The 23,186-nt window shown below is 34.0% G+C and overlaps 1 long non-coding RNA gene across 1 annotated transcript in view; it reads right to left on the bottom strand.

Annotated features, from left to right (window-relative positions):
* The window catches only part of LOC120621735 (uncharacterized), a 165,073-nt gene that overhangs the window by 92,928 nt on the left and 48,959 nt on the right, over nucleotides 1-23,186 (bottom strand). The window contains exon 2 of the long non-coding RNA XR_005658279.1: nucleotides 1,661-2,307. This is a non-coding gene — a long non-coding RNA (uncharacterized LOC120621735). The remainder of the gene's footprint in view (nucleotides 1-1,660; nucleotides 2,308-23,186) is intronic.

Here is a 23,186-nt window from a genome sequence, read left to right as displayed (position 1 = left end):
AAATAACATTTCTTTTTAAAACCTACCTCCCAATATAGCTTGGGAATATTTTTCCCATTACTTTTCATTTGTTCCCCTATATTTCTCTTCTGTTTTCACCATAATAACAGATATTCACTTTAGTGTTCTTTTGCATATCTAAACGTTCTTATCCTTCAGATCTTGTCATGTTGAATCATCATAAAGAACATATACTTTAAAAACAGGGAATTCATCTCCTTTTTCTTTTATAACCCATTAGTTTGGATAAAGCCTTTCTCTTAAAAGATGATAAAGTCTTCAGAGTATAAAACTGGCAACAATCCCTTCCCTCCTTCCAGCCATACAGTGGGACTCCTTCCAGTGGGACTTAAACATTCATATATGATTCTACCTGCCATGACTAATCATTCTAATAATGGGCACTGAATTCCAACTAGGCTAATCGGAACCTTTTCCCTTAGAGTTTCAATTCTAATAGTACAGAGAGATTTTGTTCAATGCAAGCCTTGCAAGATGTGAACATAAATGTTCCACATGACTGAGTTTCCAGCCACGAAGATGAGCTGGTCTGAAAGAATGATGCCAGCACAAGAAGAGGCAGATAACAGAAATATTAAGAAAGAGGATTTTTGCTGGCACTGGAGATGCAACAATGATCACGACAAAATGGTCTCTGCCCTGGCAAGGATTGTAAATCATTAAATCCACATCTCCCTCCCCCCACTATCACCACTTTTTTGCTTAAATTAGTTTGAATGACATCCAAAACAATTCTACTTCAGTTACATTATGAATTAAACTTCTGTGAGGTTAATCATAACAATTTTTATGACAAAATCTACTTTCCAAACAACAAAGTTACCAATAAATTTTGGATCTTGACTTATGCCTAAATTACTTAAAAGTTCCTAAAGAAAACTAGAAAATCCTCTTCTGACTTACTCAACACTTAAGAAATATCAAAATTTTTCTTATTAATTCTTTAAAAACATCCTAAATTTAAGTGTAACAGCTTTGCTTCAAACAATATTATTTTATTTCTCTATACCAACTACTCAGGAAAATGATATAGAACTAACTTTGCTTCTTTTTCCCAACCTGGGTTCTTTTAAGATAAACTATAAAACTCTATGCCTGTAGGTGGTGTTAGATCGCATCTCCAAGGCCTTCCTAGTGCTAATTTTTGAAGATGATAATAAGAACGACATCTATTTTTAATGTATCATAACATTAAGCAAAGAAAATTGGTTCATCTTCTATAATGTGATCTTTCCCAACTGAGATATGAGGAGGTCACTCTGCTGCTTAGAGTCCAGCGAGAGTGACGCGGAGGATATGAAAAAACACCCCTTCTTCAGGACACTGTGCTGGGACCCCATGCCGCCTGCCACCACCTTTCATGCCCACGCTGTGAGGCTGCACCCATGTGAGCAACTTTGACAAGAAATTTACAAGAGAGACACCCATACTGAGCCCATGGCGCGCAGCTCCTAAGCATCAGTAAGGAGGTGGCCTTCTAGGACCTCAATTTCATGCCCAGGGCTGCTAGCCCTCTCCCCAGCCATGCCCCAACAAAGCTCTGAGTAGGTTTGTTTGTTTGTTTGTTTGTTTGTTTAAGGCCTTTGGGAATTGCCCCATCCATTAAAATAAAAATTTTAAAAATCGTAGCGTTTCTCACCAGCATGAGGACGCACGTGGATCCTAAGGGATGAATAACCAGCAGCTTTCCTACGTTCTTCACATCCATTGCATTTCTCTCGTGTAATTTCTTTGGGGCATAATATGGTTAAATCCTTCTGGTGGCTTTTCCACATAGATTATATTCCTGGGGTTTCTCTACTGGTTGAATTGGTGTCGGTTGATTAAGAATAAGTGGTAACTAAAGACTTTCTCGCTTTCATTGCCCTATGGGGATTCTCCCCCATACAAAGTCTGCACCTTTTACTGACAATAGATGGTTTTCCCCAAACTTTATTCTTCTTTGCAGTGGCCTCTTTGGTTTTAAGTTGAGACTTCTGGTCTGCACAAGTGTCCTGGAGAATTCTCTCCTCGGTCCTCTGCTTTTCCTGCTCCCCCTTAGGTGAGCAGCTGGGCTTCCGGAGATGATACCCGCTGAGTTCAAAACTGGAAAATTCTCCAGCATATCGTTTCTGAACAAGATTTTCTGAGACGGGTACAGCAGTGCCCACTCTTCCTGGAAGAAGTCTACTGCCACTTTTTCCAAGGTCATGGAGTCCTCTGACCAGGTGTCAGCAACCCCGGAACCATCGCTTCCTCCTCCACATTCCCCTCCTGGAGACAGGATGGATTTTGAAAATATCTCCTCTAAAAGAAACAAGGATGGCAGCTGTCAACACTTTATGTGGTGGCGGTACTGAATAAAAGCTGGAGCTGCTCGTAGGTGCCTAAGCCAAAAAAAAACAAGGAAAACAGCAGCGGAAATGCAGTAAAGACCGGGCGGCTCCGGAAGCCTTCTTCCACTTCCGGTCTCACGCTCGGAAGGGCTGGAATGCCCCGGGGCGGCCACTTTGCGCCTGGGGCATCAGGAGGGGCTGCAGCCTGACCTCTAGAAACCAGGCGGATAAGTCCTAGCATCCATCTTCAGAGAGGACAGAATGCCACTGTCGACATGATAAACTTTCAGTCCCTTACCTTGGCTTAAAGTCCTTTTGTGTAACCACTGCCTTCCTTTCTGGGCGGCCTCTTTTCATTCCACTCACCAACCTCCACCCTGTACTCTTATCACTCGCCAGCTTCACCCTGCCCACAATGAACCTGTCAGTTTCCACAAACTTGAAGTACTAACACTCTCACATCCAGGAAAATGAACAGCAGTTTCCTCTGCTTGCAATAACCTCTGTCCATTCTTGAACACCTGGAGAACTTTCACTTACATGTCCCTCTTTCTGTAACACCTTCTATGAGTGATCCCACTGGTACACCAAGATGATCAGTCCATCCTATACTACCATCACAAAATCTTGTTCATAACCCTCATGGAAGTTATTCCATGATATTATTTTTTTGTCTTCTCTACTAGGCTCTGACTTCTGAAGATGAGAACTATGTTTCATTAATCTTGAATTACCATTATCTAATCCAACATCAGGTACATTGGTAGCCCCTAAACAAGAAGAAAAATAAACTGAAGAATTATTGATTTCAAATAACATAATATCTGGCTGAAATATGCTATTCTGGATGAAAGCATGGGACAAAGTAAGGTTCGACCAATCATGTTATAAGGTAGATTTGGAGTGTGACAAGCTATCTCCACAAGCCCAGATGGAAATAGAGCCATTATGCTGTCTGACCTAGAACTATAACTATGCGACCTATAAGGAACCTCTATGTTCCTCAAAGAGGTAGCATCTTATAGAAGCTGAAAACATAGACTCTGCAGTCAGTTCAAGTCTAAAACCTAGCTCTTCCATGGACTAGTTTCATAACCTTGAGTAAGTTATTTAACTTCATGCCTGTTTCCTCAACTATAAAATGAGAGTGGTACTGTTTCTTCTATGTACAAGTAGGGGTTCATTATTAAAGGGCTATAAGCCCATCACATAAGTATCAGGTGACAATATCCTCTGTGGGGAAGCAGAACATAACCCTATTATATTTATATGACTTCGTTAAAATTCTAATTTACCCATAATCCACTTCGACATCTAGTTAAACTAAATTATTACTTCTGAATCCTGGATAAACCTCATATATTACACATCAGTTTTTTGTTGTCATTTGCTTGCTTGTTTAAATTGGGCTTTATTAAGGAAAATGTGCATACGAAATAATTTTTAAATTTCTCCAGAGGTCAAATTTTATGATAATCGATGTTTACACCTCTTAAGATCTAACCAACCCTTCATGAACTCTTCAAACAGGAGCTGACTTCTGATACTGACAGGTGTGCAAACCACCATGAAGATGAGGATCTAATGGCAGGCAGTTTTTCATTTCCTACTATAAGACAACACTTTCCTCCATTTTTTAAAAAAATAGTACTAAATGTCTCCTAATGTAAGGTCACAGGAAAGAGAAGAGTTTAGGGTAAAAAAGGTAGTAGATTCTGGTCTAAAGCATTTTTAGACAGTAGCGAATAATTTCCTTCATAGTTTTCATCCCATACTGATTCAATCAGAATATTACTATTAGACTTGTTATTGACCCAATAGGCATTCAGTTTTAACTATGGAATAAAGAAAATATATGTAACTTATTTTTCTATTATCCTATATGATACTTAGTATTGTTTGAATGAGATATTTATTTTCAAGAGTCTTTAAACTCTGTGATTTTAATCATTTGACCAAAAAGTCTTAGGAACTAGAAGGTAATCTGTGACTTCTTTTGCAGGGAAAGAAATGTAGCAAAAGTTCACATCTCTGTGTTAGGCAAGTGAGCATACTCTATTTTATTTACTCATTTTAAAAGGTGGACTGTTTTAATACCTTTCTTTGACTTGAGAGTTAGGAATCAACAAGCATGTGATTAGAAAACATTAGAGATATAGGGACTGGAACTGAATTGAATGCGATCAGGCAATCCAAAAATAATCAAACTAATGTCTTGGTTCTTCAATGCAACCTTTATTCTCTGCTTTTATGATTAAAATGTTCCTTTGAAACTAAATTTATTTTTCCTCTCTTTGCAAGATAATCAATGATTAGAATTTTATTTAAAATCTGTCAAAGTTATCCACTTATATACCCTCTGCAATAGTGACACTATTATGGATGAAGCTCAATTTTCTATTAAGAACTAAGAATGAAATAGTATGTACTTAGAAGTTGGTAAATAAAAGAAACCAGTGACTTTGATGGAATAATTTAAAACAAAAACAATATTTTAAAAAATGAAGCAGGAAGACAGAGCATCTCTTTCTAACTCCTCTATTATGATGCAAGCTCACACCTACCAAACATTACAGGAAGTTCCTAAAAACTTTTCACATCTGCCTTTTATTCCCCAAATTTATCCAAGTTACTTCCCACTTCCTTGTTTTACTGCTTTTTACTCTGAGTTTTCCTAGCACCTCAGCTCTCCATGGTCCCCAACCCTACCCGCTACACTCTTACACATCATCCCATTTTTTGACTTCATACATCAGGCCTAGTTTTCCACGCAACCCATTCATCACCTATTCAGTTGGGTCTCATTGCCTGGACTTTTACAGGATATAACTTTCATCTGTTCTGCATCTTTGAGTATTGCCACAAATAAACTCATGTTCCTCCAGGCACAGGGGATACACAGGCAGAATTGTCCCACCCCGCTCACTCAAGTTAGGTGGTGATTAAAGACTGATTATCTAAGTCTGTAAGGATCCATAATTGCAAATATCAGGATGACATAAGAAAAAAGAAATATGAGCTTAAGAAAGGAAAAAATCAATTATCAACACATACTATTTACTACCAATAAACCCATAATGGCAAGTCTAATTTTTACTGTAAACAAAAAGGTCATAAAGAATTTAGAGAAGATGCAGAAGCCCACAGATATTTTAATGTTTTTTTGACATTTTATGAATCCATATTACATCTGCAAAAAAAGAAATTCTTATTAATATACCTAATTTTTTTACTCCACAACTTCCCAGACCCTTCCCAAGCAAAATCTTCTAAAGATTCTAAGTCCTAATTCACTTTGTTCAATCTTATTTATATTTTTATATCATATTACATTATTTATACTGATTATTAAATAAGTACAAAAGAATATTTATAATGTATGCAGAATATATAATGAATACTTATAGTGCCACCTGCCACTGGCTTAAAAGATAAAACATAGCCATTTTGATTCTCTCGGTTACTCCCATGTGATCTCTCCCCCAACCCCTACTGTGTGCCTCACAACCTTGCTCCCAAGAATTTTGCATTTATTAATACAATACTTCTCTTTCTGGTTTTATCACATATGGTTATATCACCAGAATGTAGTATTTGGTTTTGCATTATTCAAACAACACAAATGGCATAATTCTTCTGAAAATTGTTTATTTACTTCAAAATGATAATTCATACAGGTTGACTAACGTAGCTGAAATTCATAAATTTTCAGGCCTGCCTTTTGTTCTACTATATGAATAGACCAACTGTCAGTTCTGTTGGACACTGGGTTGCTTAAAATTTTTGCAATTATAAACATTACAGATACAAACACTCTTGGTTCATATATGCAAAAATTTCTCTTATGCATGTGCCTAAGAGTGGAAGATCTGAGTCACAAGGTTAGCACGAGTCTTTAAATTTACAAGATGTCAAACGGTTTTCCAAAGGGGTTTCATCAACATATCCTGTCAATTATTGAGAGATATGTGTTAATATAATGCACTATGACTGTGGGTTTGACAAGTTCTATTTGTAGTTTTGGTGTATGTGTGTCTGTATGTGTCTGTGTCTTTAAGTTCATAGAAGGTTTGAACTATTACAACTTGCTAGCAGCTTAAAATTTTATTGTTAAGCAGTGATATTTTATGTCTCTAGTAGTACATTATTTGAATTTTGGATCTTAAAGTTTATTTGGTGTGATAATATAGTTTATCGTTCTTTTTGTTAGTATTAGCTTCCTATATAATTTTTCCAACCTTTTACTTCCAAAATTTCATGCCTTTAAATTTCAGGTATGCATCTTGTAAACAACCTGTATCTGGATGCTTTTCTATAATCTGGAATATTTGCTTTTTAACTGGAAAGTTTAATCAATGTGCATTTACTATTATTTCTTCATTTCTGATCCTTATTCCTTTATATTTTCAATATTTTACTATGCTATTTTTGCCTTTCCTCCTTTTTTTCTTGTTTTCATATTCTTTGTTGATTACCTCTATTATGTCTTTGTTTCCTATTTCACTGATTTTTTTTGCTCTTATATTTGTTATGCCCTTTCTTCTACTTTCTTTAGATTAATATTCTTTTGTTAATATCTTAAGTGGTATATTTAGCTCATTAATTTTTATTGCCTCTCACAATTTAATATGAAGTATTTTTTCTTTCAGTTCTCAGTATTTACTTTTAATATCCATTATAATTTTTTCCTTGATTTATGAATTTAGAAATTTATTTTAATTTCCAAATATTAAGAATTTTTTAAAATTTATCTTTCTGTTTTTAAGCTCTGAGTTAATTGTATTCTGTGGTCGGAGGTTTTGGCCAGAACAATAACTTTGAAATTTAATGGAAACTTGCTTCATAATCAATTTTTATAAATGCTACATTTATAAAAACTTGAGAAAAATGTAAGTTGGATACAGAATTTCTGTATATCTCTGTTAAATCAAATTTGCACCTATCTCATCTAATATTGTATAAAGTTTTCTCTTTTGTGTCTGTTTTCCTATCAAAAATGGGGAGAAGTATGTAATTTCTAACTACAATGGTGGTGGTTTGTCAGTGTACCTATATTTTGAGACTATTTTATTAGTTGCACACATTTATAATTGTTATATTTTTCTAATGAAATCAAACTTTTCTCATTGTTGTGACATTCTATATACATTAGGCTTTTTTGTCTTAAAATACTTTCTTTCTGAAATTAATATAACCATATCAGGTTTTTTTCATTACTAATTGCCCGATAAACCTTTCTTCACCTTTTCACTTTCAATCTTTATGCATCCTTAAGCTTGAGGTGTATCTTGTAAATAACATTTACCTGAATGATTTATCAATTTGCAATCTCTGTCACTCAAAACGTGAGTTAAGTCCATTTATATTTACTATAATTAGCGACATGTCTGAAACTATTTCTACTACATTTTTTGTTCCTTTCTTATTTTCCTGTTTTCTTGCTTTTTTATTCATTTTTTGGTTTTTTTCTTTAATTCCCTTTTTTCATATATTGATTTGAAATTGATGTACTCTTTATTCTCTTATTGATTGCCCTTAATATTTTACCTTGCTTGCTTAATTAACAAAGTCTAACATTAAAGTACCTCTGAATAATAAAAGGACTTTAAAATACGTTAATACCATCTTCTTCCCCAATTTATATATTATTAGACACTATTGTTATTATTTCATTCACACAATGCTTGGCTGTTAAACAATTTTTCCTTTTATTTCTGTGATTTTGCTTTTTCTTGAAAATAGTCTTTAGATTTTGGAGGTTTCACAAGAACAAATTTCTTGGTAGCAGTTCTTTCTATATTTTTTAATCTTCAAATGTCTTTTTTAGAATATATTTCATATCATTTACACCATTTTTAATTTAAAAATATTCACGTCATTTTAATTGCTTTCAGCAGAAGTATTATTTCGAATAGCCAATCCTTAATCCCTGCTAAAAATAGAAAAGCGATTCACAAAAATCTATAAATATTTGTAAACTGAAAGCAACAAACAAATAAGATAGAGACTCATGGACACCAACAACAGTCTAATGGTTATCAATGGGAAAGAGGGGTTGGGAGGAGACAGGTAAGGGTAAAGGGGTCAAATATATGGAGACAGAAAGAAATTTAACTTTAGGTGGTGAACACACAATGCAATATACATATGACACATTATTGGTTTGTACACTTGAAACCTATATAATTTTATTAACCAATGTCACCCCAATTCATTTAATAAAATAAATAAATAAATAATCTTTGTAAAATATGATCTAAAGATGTAAATTGTAAAAAATAACTTTTTATAGTAATAATTGTCATCTTTTACATAAAAAGATGACCCACCACTAACAGAGCTTGTGTTTTGAATTAGAATGATTTGTATAGCTCAAGCCCCATTACATGCCCTGTTTCCCAAGAGGCTGCTGGCATTCCTGAACTGGTAGAGGAAAATTATACCCATGGACCTGAAACAGAGCCTGAGTAATTGGCACCATATGAACACTGAAGTCATGTCCTTGCCTTTCACAGCATCATGTGCTCACCTACTCAGCCAGCAACTAAGTTAACTATCCTGATGGGTCATTCCCACTGAAGAAAAAAGGCTGATTTTTATCCTTAACTTTAACTATAATAATGATACATGAACATAAATATAGCTGATAAACATAGATAGAAGGATTAAAACAGAAAAATACCATTTCCATTATCGATGTAATAATAACTGACTCAGACAAGGATCATCATTAAAGGTAACAAGATACTCACACAATCGCTCATAGCATCCTAATAAAATGCAAAAAGAAAACTACATTTTTACAGTGTAGAAATCTCACATTCAGAACCTTGATCGGGTGTGCCAACCAATTGTGGGACAACCCGATCTCAGTTGTGAGGCAAGAAATACCAATGTCACCTGTGTGGTATCTTGCCAAAAACATTTAGCCTGATTCTAATGTTGAGGAAAAATTTTTTCACATTTCAGAAGGTAGGATAATCTACAAGACAATAAGTTTATACTCTTCAAACAAAAAAAAAAGCCAATGTCATAAAAAAAAAAAAAAAAAACGCAAGCAAAGTGTTTTGGGTTAAGAGACTGAAATGACAAAATAACCAAATATAATACAAGAACTTCAGAGTTTGGATTTAAATAAAATACCATATAATTTCATTTATATGTGAAATCTAAAAAAAAAAAAACAAAGCAAACAAACAAACAAAACAAAACAGAAACAGACACATTGATACAAAGAACAAATTAATGGTTGCCAGAGGACAAGGTATTGAGGGATGGGTAAAAAAGGTGAAGGGGATTAAAAGGTACAAATTTCCAATTATAAAATAAGCCATGAGGATGTAGTGTACAGCACAAGGAATATAGTCAATAATATCATAATAAATTTGCACAGTGATTTATCTACTAGATTTATCATGGTGATCACACTGTAATATATAGAAATGTCAAATCACTGTTGTACAAGAAAAAACATTTTAAGTAGCTATATAAGACCATTTCCCGGTAGAATATAGACAGTAGTACAGTAGGTAAATGTATTAAATTAACACTTTAGGTGCAAGACTGGCATTGTAGTTATGTATGAAAATGTCCTTATTCTTAGGATTCACAAGCTGAAGTAGTTAAGGTGAAATGTAGTTATCATTTCAACTTAGCATAAGATAGAGAGAGAGATGGTAAGGTGGGGGACAACAAATGTGGCAAATATTTAAAATTGAATGAAGGATATATAAGTATCCGTTTTCTTTAGTTTTAAATTTTTTCAAAACAAAATGTTAGGAGAAATAATGTACAAGATGACCCATTCTCTTCCCTTACTGCGCTAATCAAGAAATCTAATCCAGAAATGTAGCCTGAGATTTTGTTGGAATATATTTCACAGCGAAAGCTGATAAACACCGAAACAAATACCTAAATAAGTTGGGGCAGCTCCTTGTGGGGAGATCTTAAAACTTAGACTGTGCTTGATTGTCTAGGATGACTTGATATTGTCTGGTTGAAAGTTAACACTTCAATGTCCCCTCTTGCTTAGGATTTTCTGATCATTAATTTACTTCAAGGACACTTATTATCTCATAATTAGTTGAGACTCCAATAGAATAATACTATAAAATAATGTATTATTGAGGGTCTTTGAAATTATGTTCAGGCTTCAGAATGTGGGTCAGCACATCAATGCAACAGACTCCCAGTAGTTAAATTGTTTTATTTTTCAATATCCCTCAGAGTTGTTTAAAATCGAAGTTAATTGTAAAATCAAATTCTGGCAAATCTGAATTGTTGAACCATTTTATGCTAAATACATTGTTAGCTAAGAATGTGTTTTAGTATATACATTGTGCCCTTTCGGAAGAACCTGAAAATTTTAAGGTTGATTACAAGATCAATTTTTATCTTGAATATCAACAACATGTTAGGGATTATAAAAGCTATTAGGGCACATATATATTTTACAAACACACAATTATTGTGAAAGAATGAGGTGGTTACAAGGGAAATTATAAAACATAATGCCAATTTAAATAAATGTCGATTTCCAATTTTGTAAAGTCTTTCTCATTTGCATTAAATACAAACATAAAATAAGTCATTCCTATAACTACCAAAAATAGCTGTAGTGATTAAACAGCTAAAGTTTTAAACCAATCTACAAAAAAATGTACCAACAGGGTACACAGCTTGAAAATATAAAATGTTAAACAAGTAATCTTGCCTAGACATTGAATGATTTACATAATAAATAAAACAATTATTTTAAAAAGTGATAATTATTCTGTGATACTTCTTAAATGGTCTATAGAGACATTTACTCAAGGCTCAAAAGAGCATTTTATCCAGCAAACGCCTAAATCACCTAAGGAACTTTTGATTGTGTTTTTTAAAAAGTCCCGGGATCAAAGATTCATTTGTTATCTAACATTTATTATCAAGAGCTTCTTTCTTCTGTTTACAAATGTTTAATATTATTTTTCTTCTTTAAAGTAAATGAGTCAAAGTAAAAATAAAAGTAAAAAAATAAACGTAAAAATAAAGTGCGGTCATACTAATCAACTCCAAGCTATTTCAGAAGGACTCATCATGGATTCTGTCTCCTTGCTTCTCTGTATCTCTCTTGCAATGGAATGACTGACTGGTAGAGTTGGAAAGGACCATTCAACCATATAGTTCAGTGGTTTTCAATATGGGTTCTGAGACGTCTTCATGATTTTCACAGACACTTCTCTATCTCCTGACCAGCAACCCAGAAACATTCCCAAAAAGCTTCTCAGAAAGCTGACATTTATAGTAAAAACTTGAAGTATACATTTGAGGCTCATATACTTGGTTATTCCCTTTTATTTAGTTCTTAAACTATTCGATCTTTTTTTCTTTTCCTCTGTGGACCATAAATGCCAAAGTTTCTGAAAAAGCCATCAAATTTATAGCCAATAAAATTAGACATATGGATAAAGCCCCCAAATTTATAGTTTTCAAGTGCAGTGCTGACCAAAAAGTAATTACAGTAAAATTTATTTGTAATTTATGTCCCAGATGTTGCAATTTGATCATTTGGAATGCTTTAGGTAAAAAGAACAAGATTAAATTTTTAAAATATCAAAAAGAAGAAAATGATAGCTGTGTTGCTTATAAAAAAAGATTTCACAAGAGTAATAATTCATTATTAAACAAAAAATTCTAATTGTTTCTATTTTGTTTATTTTAATTAATTTTGAATACATGATAATAATCATGAAGTTCAAAAATAAAAAATGTATGGAAACATCCAGTGACAGCCTCCCTCCCAGCCTGGTCCTCTGTCCATCAAGTATCCCACCCCTTCCACAAATACAAACAGAGCTACTGCCATTATTGTCTGCGAGTACTTCTTTTAAAATTTTACACACACAAAAATCAAATACAAATATGAATTTATCCCCCTTCATTTTGCACCAATTTAAATAATCTATAGATGCTGTTCAGAAACCTGTTTTGGTTTTTTTTGTTGTTTTTGTATGTTTGTTTGTTTATTTGTTTAATATTCCTTGGAACATTTATTGAACCTGGCACCTGGTATGTGCCTAGACCCTTACAGGAAGCTCTGAGAGATATACACAAGTATTCCACTTCTAATTTTCATCATAATATTTTCGTAAAAATTGTTATAAATCAAATCATCAATGATTGGACCATATATTTCCACATGAATGACACTGTATTGAGGGGATTGCATAACTGACCAAGGACCGACATTAAATAAATTATAGTATGGCCAAAATATATTATTAAATCAAAGATAGAAAAGAAACCTTCAGATCAGTGTTAAGTAGTAAATATAATAGAATTATTTCCCAAACATCATAAATTACACACATATAAATACAAGTTTGCCAATGATTATATAAGCCCCAATGCTTGCTAATAACCATATATCTACTTTTATTATAAATTCTATCTAGAAATACGTCCATGACAAACACATTCGATAATATTTTTCTTGTCTTATTAGAAATTTTAAGGGTGTCGGGTTTTTGTGAGGGTATTTTTGGCATGATTTTGAGCCCAAATTCTCCTTTTTACAAAGTCACATACTTTTTTTTTCCCATTGGTAAATGTCTCATACTATGCAGAAGAATTCAAAATAACTTTACTGATACCATTCTTTTCAAAAATAATCACTGAAGCATATACATATTTATAGTCTTTTCAATGAGGACTTCAAGAGTTTATAGAAACCTCCCTTAAAGTTCTTATTTTTTTATTTCATTAAAAATAACTCCAAAATACAAACTCTAATCTAAAAGCATAGTAATCTTAATTTTCACTTAAGTATATTTTGATTTAATGATACAAAATATGGTATGAGGCGACTACTAGAGCTGTATAGATAGATGCTCGCAATGACAGGGTCTTGGGACATTTTCTTATGTACTCCCATCTCCCTTACTGCTTCTCTTACCCATTAGCTCTCAGACTCCGCTCCCCAAAAGGCTCAGTATCTTCACACTCTTTCTGGCCCTCCCCAGCTCTTTTCCCAAGATTACTCTCTTTAAAAGTTAAAAGCCTCTAGAATGGCCAGCCCATTTCCCAATATTCAATCAAAACCACACTTTCTCCTGGGGAACCTCATGATTTGGGGGTGATGAGTATTGACTGGAGAACTCAGAACAGTCAGGAATGAAGGATGTGTGGCAAGTAGATAAGCCAAAAGAAAGAATGTCAATAGAATTACACTTGTATTATTTCTACAATTAAATGCTACCACTGATTGTAAGGTTGCAAGGTTTCAAGGTTGCAAGGTTGAGTTCCTGACACAAAAGTTGAATGGGTGCTGATGGCTATGATGGTGGCCCTAAACTTGAGTGCCTGGAACTTCATCCTCAATGAGACAGTGACACAAAGGCAATCTCTTCACTTTGCCCATTTTGCAGATAAGTGTTGTGTGCTGTTTCTAGATGCATAACCGAGAATCTGGTCAAAGATTTTCTCTAATACCATTCAATACATCTGTGGTTTTGTAAACTGTCCAACATGAATTTTGTTGTTTACAACTAAAACCTCTGACTAATCAACTCTACTTCACAGAGTTGCAAAGTTCAAATGATATACTGTAAATTATTAATGTTGGTTAGTACTATGATAAACTTTTAAATGTATGTTTAAAAGAAAGGATAATATTTAGCTGTATTAAGCACAGTTGACTCTATAATGTATTTCACTTAATGTATGGCCTCTCTGAACAGCACTTCATATCATTTGTGGCCATTTGGGAATAATGACCGGTAGCTAAATATATATTACATTATTGATTTTACTATGAAGATCCTGACCTAAAAGATATTTAAAACTTTTCAATAAAGCAAATTTCTAATGAAAGTAATTTTCATCATGGATTTATTAGTTCTCAGTAATCCTTACAATGTTATCCATCTAACCCTGAGACACGAGACTGTGAGAATCTTATGGGCAGACACTGGGCCTGACGTATACTAGATAATCAATAAACGTTCATTTACATAAACTAAAGTACAACCAGAAAGGTAGTAATCTGAACATTATAGTAATTTCATTCACTTTTAGTAGAGGCATTCCATGTATATGAAAAAAGGCTTGCACTGGTCAGTTGGTGTTTCACTTTATTTCCTTGCAGACATTTTTAAAATTGCAAGTTAATAAATAACCTCTCAACTCTTACACAATATAAAAACTACAAATATAGTATGAAATATGAAATAGTATAATAGCTATACTATTTTACTGAAAAAAATTCTTTTTAGCCAAACAAAACTTAAACTCATCTCCTCTCCCTTAGAATTAATTGAGAAGTTATTATACATGTGTACATGTGAACAAACTAATGTGTGAGCCATTATTGTTTGCATCTATCTAGACAGATCATCAAAAAGGCAGAAATACCCTTGCAATCATTACTGAGAATTCAAGTTTATTTCTTCTGGGTTGTTGCATGGTAATTCAAGTAACAAATCCAACAGAGTGGAAGAGAAGACTGCTGACTCATCTGTGAAATGACTATCCCTTACATAATAATTCTTGTTCCAAGAACCCTTGCGTGCAAATATTACAGAAGTAAATTGGGATAAAATTCTAACTAGATATTCCTTGATGATCTCGACCATGAAACAAGCAAGTCATTGAGTTCGGATGTACTGATACTCTCTTCCTTGATGCCTTCATTTAGTTATGAAAACTAATTCAAAATGAATGAGCTATCCATCATAGATTTTGGTTAAATGCCTTACTCTAAACATTATTGACTGAAGGAGAAAGCTTTATTTCAGACTTTTACCTTTGCTTTTTTTTTTCCCCAAGTAGAATTACAGTTCCTGGTATGCATCTAGTATGTGTAAACACTTGCTATCTTTAATATCTCAAATAACAGAAGGCTTCTGGTGTTTACTTCCATAAGCTAGCCAGAAGGATGCAGAATAGTTCTGACTAAACAAAGAATGAAATACTTTATATATAAAGACAGATTAGAGATTAGGAATTTTCCCTTTGAAAAGATAAAGGCTAAAAGGTTTGTTTAAAATAAATAAAATCATGTAAGTGAACATAGATCAGGTCACCAAATGTGGCAATCCTCACTGCTATATACTGAAAGTGTCTTCCCCCCACCCCAAATTCACAGGTTGAAACCTAATCTCCAATGCGATAGTATTTGGAGGTGGGGGGACTTTGGGTGGTGATTAGATCATGAAGGCGTAGCCCTCATAAATGGGATTAGGTGGAGCCCTCATGAATGGGATTAGGGCTCTTATAAAAAAGACCTCAGAGAGCTCCCTCACTCCTTCTTTCTACATAACTTTAAAATAATTGAGAGAGGAAATAAAGTCTCTGGTGAGAACTCCCTCCTTAATGGTAGCTCTCTTACCTATTCTACTAAAAATTGATTAGAGTTAGCAGTCTTCTTTTTAAAACCAGAACCAATCCCAGTGAAGGATCAAAATTATTGAACATTCACACGACAGTACAAACTACCATATTTCTTTTATTCTAAGATGCTAATATTTTTCATATTTCGAACCTTTAAAATCAGGGCACATTTATAACTTTTTAAAAGTAGGATTTTTTTCTCCAACAACCAGATGCTTCAACTATCACCCCTACCAGCTGAATAGAACCAAACACACAACTCTTTCTTCTCATTGTTTGTAACTGAAGCATAGGCTCCCATGGTGCATTTGACTGGTGAAAGAAGCCCAGGTGTACCCTTAGTGCAAGGGAGGCTGCAGAAAATTTCAGTTTCGACTTCTATAACAATAAGGCTATCCTCATAACTTGGGGATTTTCCAAAATACAGAAAGACTAGACAAACGATGATGGGTTAAGTACAAATATGACAAATGTCCAGAAAATAGTAATAGTGCAGGACTCACTGTACTCATTGTTCAGAGAATTATGTGAAATAACTAAGATCACAAGCAGGTATGGCAGACTTCCCAGGACGTTCTTCTCCTGATTGACTGTCAAAGTACCCCAAATACTTCTAAAGAGAATATCCACACACTAGATAGCCAATGGACAAATTTTAACAGATAGAGGCAAAACTGCTCTCAGAACCAGTAACTATGCTCTCCCCAAAGGCAGAGAAAACTATCAATGTCTGAGGATGTCATCACTTTTACACATGACACCATTGCAACATCTCAGCCTCTACTGGAGGCTTCAACACAAGCTGTCTAGGAGTTGGATAAAGGAAGGATTCTAAACAATAGTCCATTGGGTGTTTCAGAAAGCTTGCAGCATATTTGATAATTGTAGACAAGCAGAACCTCAGTATTCATGTCTGCGAGAATTTTATGTGTGCTACTAAATTGTGATTTGAAAATGGGCAGGAATCCCGTGTTCACAACATTTCAATGGGCATTGGCTGTAATTCTTTCTTGGCAGAGAAGAAAACAATAAAGCCTCTCTCAGCTGTCACTTATTCCCCTTTCTTTTCCTTTTTCCCTATGTCCCAGTTTGCAGGTCTGTTCTTGCAGAACCATTTTTAAAACTAACAATGGCAACAAAGCATGCCAATGACTGATATGCCGAGAGAGTATTTCCATACTGCTGCCGACTTTGTTGATGCCCTGACACATGCAGGTCAGGCACCTTTTGTGTATGAGGATTGAATCATAAGATCTCCGAAGTAGAATAGTCCTCAGAACAATGGAATTCAGCTATGTTCTGCCAAATAAATAAGACTAAAAAAATATAAAAGTAGATTTTGAGTCTCTTCTGTTCATCAAATGTGGCTACTCTTGTTCTCTAAATGACTTAAATGGCAAATGCATTTTTCATCCATACCAGGGGACTAAAAGATATAATAGAAATTGTATTTTTTAAATCTCTAACAAATATTGGTATAGCTAGGAAAGGGTACTTTGGGGCAGGTACTAATTAAGGGGCACTGTGACTTTAAAGGACTTTTATGCTGAGGTTCTAAATACAGACATATAGGTATCTAAATCCTTCTTAATATCATAATGAAGAGGGTTGGTCCACATTTTGCAGAATAGCTGTTTTGTTCATCTATACTAGCTGTTCCTTGCTACAGTACAATTATATTGAAGCCAATTCAATAGATCTAGAAAAATCATTCAGCTAACTAACCATCTGTGACTATCAATGTGAAATCTCCTGAAAAAGATATTCCTTGTTCTATTAGCAGGTGCATCTAAAAGTATAAAAATTGTGAGGTGAGCAAGCAGTAAAGATCTTAAGAAAGAAAAGCATTCAATTACCTGTGATTTAAATGGCTAGGAATTACTTAACAGTTTTCTAAAACTATTAGATTTTTTTCAATACAACATTTTAAAAAACAAAAACAAAAACACAAAACTAAGAATTCAAAATGTTTCATATAAATGTTAAAAAATAACTGACTTTGCATCAAGGCATTGAATTTGACCTCTTCTGACTCCATTTAAAACAGTTTTAGATTAAACTAGAATATTAAAACTACGACAAAGGAGTTAGTGTTCCTGGACACCATTCTAAACTTGAAAACTCTATTTCCTTTGCATCCTCCACTTCTATGTTTTTCAACTGTACCCCAGATTTTTATTTCATTATAGACAATCCATTCAGAAAAATAACAGTGGCAATGACTTATTGAAAATGTTGTGAAGTCCAAAAGTGAAGTAAAATAGATGAGAAGGGAAAGTGCTGTCTCTATTCTACCAATAGGTAACATGATTTAATCGTCGTGATTTTTTTTCCAACAGATAGTGTGTTACATGACTGGGCAAAGTCCATAAAGTGTCTTTAAAATCTGGAATTTATCCTCAATCTACGCAGCCTTGCCATGAGTCCTAAAATTTGGGGTAGCACAACTGATCTTTGGCTATTACCACCTTCTTTAAATTCATTGGCAAGAGAATGAATTGTAAGTGTCTTCAGATTAGTGAATCCCTGTTATTATCATTTTTTTTCTTTTGGTTAAAAAAATATCCTACACTTCACAAAGAATTCTGGATGGGGACTTGGGCTAGATAAAGAACATAGATATGTCCTTTATCACTAACTTATTAAAATGGAATAACAATGTGACCTAAGTCAAAGAAGCTAAAAATTCCCAACAACCATGTATGTTCTTTTTCTAGAGTTTCTAACATTCTCACATTTCATTTTTGTGTCCTTATTTTACTTTTTGGTCATTAAAAATATTGTAGTAAATCCCACTGGTAAACCACAATCTAGGCTTTGTGCCGCTCAGGGATTTAATAGAAAGAAAATATCTTACTCATAGTAGAAAATAAAATAGTCTCTACACTTATTTATTCTCTGGAAATATTGTTAGTGAGTTGCAAAGATTGTATAACTAATGAACAAAGAATTGCACTAGATGAAATTCAAAATATGAATAGCAGAAAAATATACAGTTAATAGTGAAGAGAATATGTATTTTTATTTGCTTTTTATTAGTAGCAGTTTCTAATTTAACAAAAGGCATATATTGCTTTTCTAAAAAGAACAATAAAATTCATATTTAATTTAAAAACATATAGCCAGACCTCAAACTATAACAGAAGTGCAGACGACCCTATTCTGGTATTCAGTCCTATGATCTTGCAGGCTGATCAGGATTTAGAAGAAACTCTTCACAAATGTAAAAATAAAATTTAATAAAACTAATTATTTAATAGTAATCACCATAAAACCACAACATTGTCTAAAATCTACAGTCCATACTGTGTCAGGGCCTATTCTAAATGTACCCACAATTTACCTTGTTAATTTGTAACAACTCTATAGGAAGTAGGTCATGCTATTTTCCCATTTTATATTTGAGGCAACTGAGTACACAGAGAGGTTCAAGTATACAAAATCCCAAGTTCAAAACCACTAGGCTGCATGCTGTGTCATAAGATTTTCATTTTGGGTAGTGAATAATAACAATGTGTATTTACTGACTGTGTTCATAGGAATCATTTTCGAGAGTGTTTACAGTATTTTAGAAGCTCAGACATTTAGAAATCTTGTGGCTCTAAATTTTATGTTAATTGAAACATACTTCAAAGGCTACCAATGAGGGATAATAAAAAAAGGAAAGTTAATTGGAAAATCTGAAGCTGTGATTGATCCCCTAGAGTGTCTGTTGGCTTTCCTTCCAAGAGCATTTGAGAGTGGGTTTGTCCTAATTAAAGAAACTAGCATCTTAGGACCTATTCCACGGCCCCTCCACATGGCATGGCAGGAGACCAGCATTGTTTTAGCCATGGTCCCCCAAACAATTTTTTCTTCTCTTCACAGTCCCTTCTCTTCACAGAATGCTTCAAAGTGGTTCCTCTTATAAAAGACATAATGAGAAAGATGGATAATAAGCCTTCCAGAAAAATCTGTTTTTCTTGAGGATAAATAACAATAGTCTGTTTTCTTTAGAATTCGCTTTCCCTTTTCTAAGACTAACCAACTCTTCACATAATATTCTAAATTATGATTCCTGACCTTTCTCAGATTCTTGTGAAATACTAAAGAAAATAATCCTATCACATTAATAAAAACTTAAATGAATATGAGGAGCTAGTTTATTTTTCTTGGATTGGACAAGGACTACCATCATCTTTCATATCATGTGGAGGCTTTTATCTGCTGCTTCTCCCTATAATGCAGAGCCTAATTTCAAGATTTCTGAAAGCATATATAATTTATTTACAAAGGCCCCAAGACCTTTTGTATCCACATCAGAGAGCAGTGAAATGATGATAATCACTTATGGCAAGAGGTTCTTTTATAAATCACTAAACATTAATGCTTTGTTTTAATTTACTCCTCTCTCTTGGGATCCGATAGCGATTGAATTCATAAGCTCACTCCAGCCTCTGGGCAACTTCCTTGCTGATTTATAAAGTGTAGAACTTTTAGTCAGTTCTGTTCTTCAGAATATTATTAATCAAGATCTAGAAGGAGATGGCTTAGACTAGGGCCAGAATTCCTAGATTCTAGTTGTAGCTCTGCCACTATTAAGGTCAATAGCCTTGGGTAAGTTTACAATTCTGTGCCTCATTTTTCTCAAATGCAAAATAAAAAACTTACACAAGTTCTTTTTCATGGGCCATTTCCAGTTCTAAAATTCTATGCTTTTTTAGGAGATGTTGAGTTTTATGAATTTTACTTCATAAAATGTGAAAATTAGAAAGCCATCCTGACTTATCAAAGGCATATAAACATTAAATTTTAACTGTTCAGGACATAGCAGTCACAGATTATTAGTAATGATCATTATTTAGTAATGATTATTAGTAATGATCAATTGCCCTAGGCATATTGCCCAGAAAATATTGACTGTTTATATAATTACCTTAGGGTACTATATTATTCAGATGGACACATATCAAAAATTTTATTTAGGATGCATAAATTGTAAAAGGAAACCACTTCTTAGCCTCTGACTTCACCAATCTTTCATTTTTACTTAATCAGGTAGTCATTCATTTAGTAAACATTCAATAAGCATGTCTTGAGCATTTATGTGTGATATGATATAACAGATATTTTACTGTTTACATTATCCATTTAATTCTTCCAGAAATTCTGAAGGGTAGAAAATTGAATATTAGAGAAGCTACATCCGGTTCAAAGATGAAGAGTTTATAAGTGGTGGGGCCCGAATTTGAACCCAGACTTGTTAAACCTATGGTATTTTTGTTTGTGCTCCAGACCCATCATTCCCCATTCTTCTACACTCTGCCCTCATCCAGGAAGTTGACCTGTATAATGACATCAATCTACCATTAGAGAAGCCCAGAAAGAAAGAGTGGGGAAGGAAGAGAGTGAGAATAGTTGAGGCCTTTATGTCCCTGACTCCTTCCCTTCAGGTTCGCCTAGGACTGGCTATATTCTTTCACCATAGCTCAGTATTCCACTCAAGTTGGCCCTCCCTAAATACTCTTTCCCTTCCAGGTTAGGGCCACACTCCTTGTTGGGTCCAATAATGGTAACAAATTGAGGACACTGCATTTTACTTATGATTTCCTACATAATGCCCTTGCCCTGGGAAATAGCCTTTTTATTTAAGCCCTTCTAAGATGATCATAATTTAAAAGTGCCATCTCTTTCTTGCTGGTACCTTGGCTAATACAGTCACTAAATCCCTTTCTACCATGCCAAGCCATGTCATTTCACAAATTAGGACACAAGTACCTGATTGAATGAAGTGTTTAAGATCAAATATCCTCCAATTGTGACAATAAGAGCAACTATTTAAAAGATATTACTATTGCTCTGTTCCTGTATTTCTTTTATCAATTAAAACTTGAAATCAGCAAAGATATAAGGTTCAAGAATGATCAAAATTCTGTTATTGCCTCAGAGCATTAGAATAATTAAAACGAACAAATCTAACCCACAATAGGATTGAATAACTGACCTACTATCAATTCCCACCATTAGAGGAAAATATTCTTAACATGCTATCCCTTCAACTGCCCACGCTTCAATCCAGGATCTAGGATTACGTTTAAAAGAGAATTACAACATAGGAGGGATTACGTGACATCACAATAGAAGCACATTAACTTTTAATGTTGCTATTTATGTTTCCTGGGGACCAACATTAACTTTTTTTTTTTTTTTGTTTCAATCTTCTATCTGAAAAAAAATAGTGGAGAGGAATTTTGATTCTACCAAAGAAGGAGAATTCTAGGACTATGCGTGTTCTTATACCCTGGCTGAGGAAGATACCTGCACATCAACTTTTTTGAGTCAATTAGGTAATGAGACACAAGGTGCTAGAATTTCTTGGCCGGAAGCAAGCAAGGGTTGATTAGTCTAAATGTTGATGTGCTAACTGAAAAGACTTGCGTAAGCACTAAAAAAGAAGTGTATAGACTGTGTACCCCTCACCTGGGATCTTCTGACCTGGGATTTCATGTCTGAGTTTCCGGGGGTCTCCAGAACCACTGAAATATATGAAAAAGCTTGTGTGCATGTAGTTTTGACTGGAGAGGGACTCCATGGCATTAATCAGAATCTCAAAGAGATCTAAGAACCAAAGTTAAAAGGGGAAATAGGCAACATGTCTGCTTCCTTGGCTAGACCAAGGAATATAGATTCGTAAACAAGATACTTCAATATTATTCTGATTCCATATGTTCATCAGGCAACCTTCTTATTTTTGCTTTAATTTCCCATATAGGGTTTTGGAAAGATATGTCTTAACATAAATTATTGTGTTAGCTAAAAATCAGTTTCATGGATTTGAAATAAATCTTTTTGTCCTTTTTCTCAAGTTTAAATTCCCGTGAATAAGTTACTGATTAAATTTGAAGACCTATTGGACTGGAGAACTGGACCAACAACCAACAACAACTTATGCCCAACAATAAAACTTGTGCCCACTAGACAAAATAAATCTCTGATGTCTTTGAGATCTTTTGTGACCACCAACCATAACCTACAGCCACACCGCCTCTCACTACCACAGGTTTAACCTGGACTTTTAACATGCCAATACAGAATACTAAAAAAGTTCACATATTCCGGTATTATTTTTCCTTACACGTTTATTATCTTTTCTCACCAGGGAATCAACAATGTACAACTTAATGACTGTAAAATAAATTTTTTTTCACTTGAAAAAATAAAGGTACTAAGGATATAATAAAGAATAACATTTGTTTAGAGAGAACAAAGTAATAATTGCTCCTTTCCATCGAGATCAGTGGACTTCATTTGGAAAGGGTTGTGGGAGGGTAGGATGGTAGAATGTGATCATGTATTTAGTCAGCTTTGTCCACAAAGAGTTACTAATGTTTTTTTTAAGGTTATATTTTTCTTTTATTGTGTTCACATAAAGGAGTACTCTCTTTAAAGGAAATATGCTAGAAAGAAATTCATTATGGTGCTACAATGAATATCCTTCAC

Source organism: Pteropus medius, unplaced genomic scaffold (genome assembly GCF_902729225.1).
Source record: "Pteropus medius unplaced genomic scaffold, Ma_sr-lr_union100, whole genome shotgun sequence".
Classification (NCBI taxonomy): domain Eukaryota; kingdom Metazoa; phylum Chordata; class Mammalia; order Chiroptera; family Pteropodidae; genus Pteropus; species Pteropus medius.
This window is presented reverse-complemented; position numbering and strand designations above follow the sequence as displayed.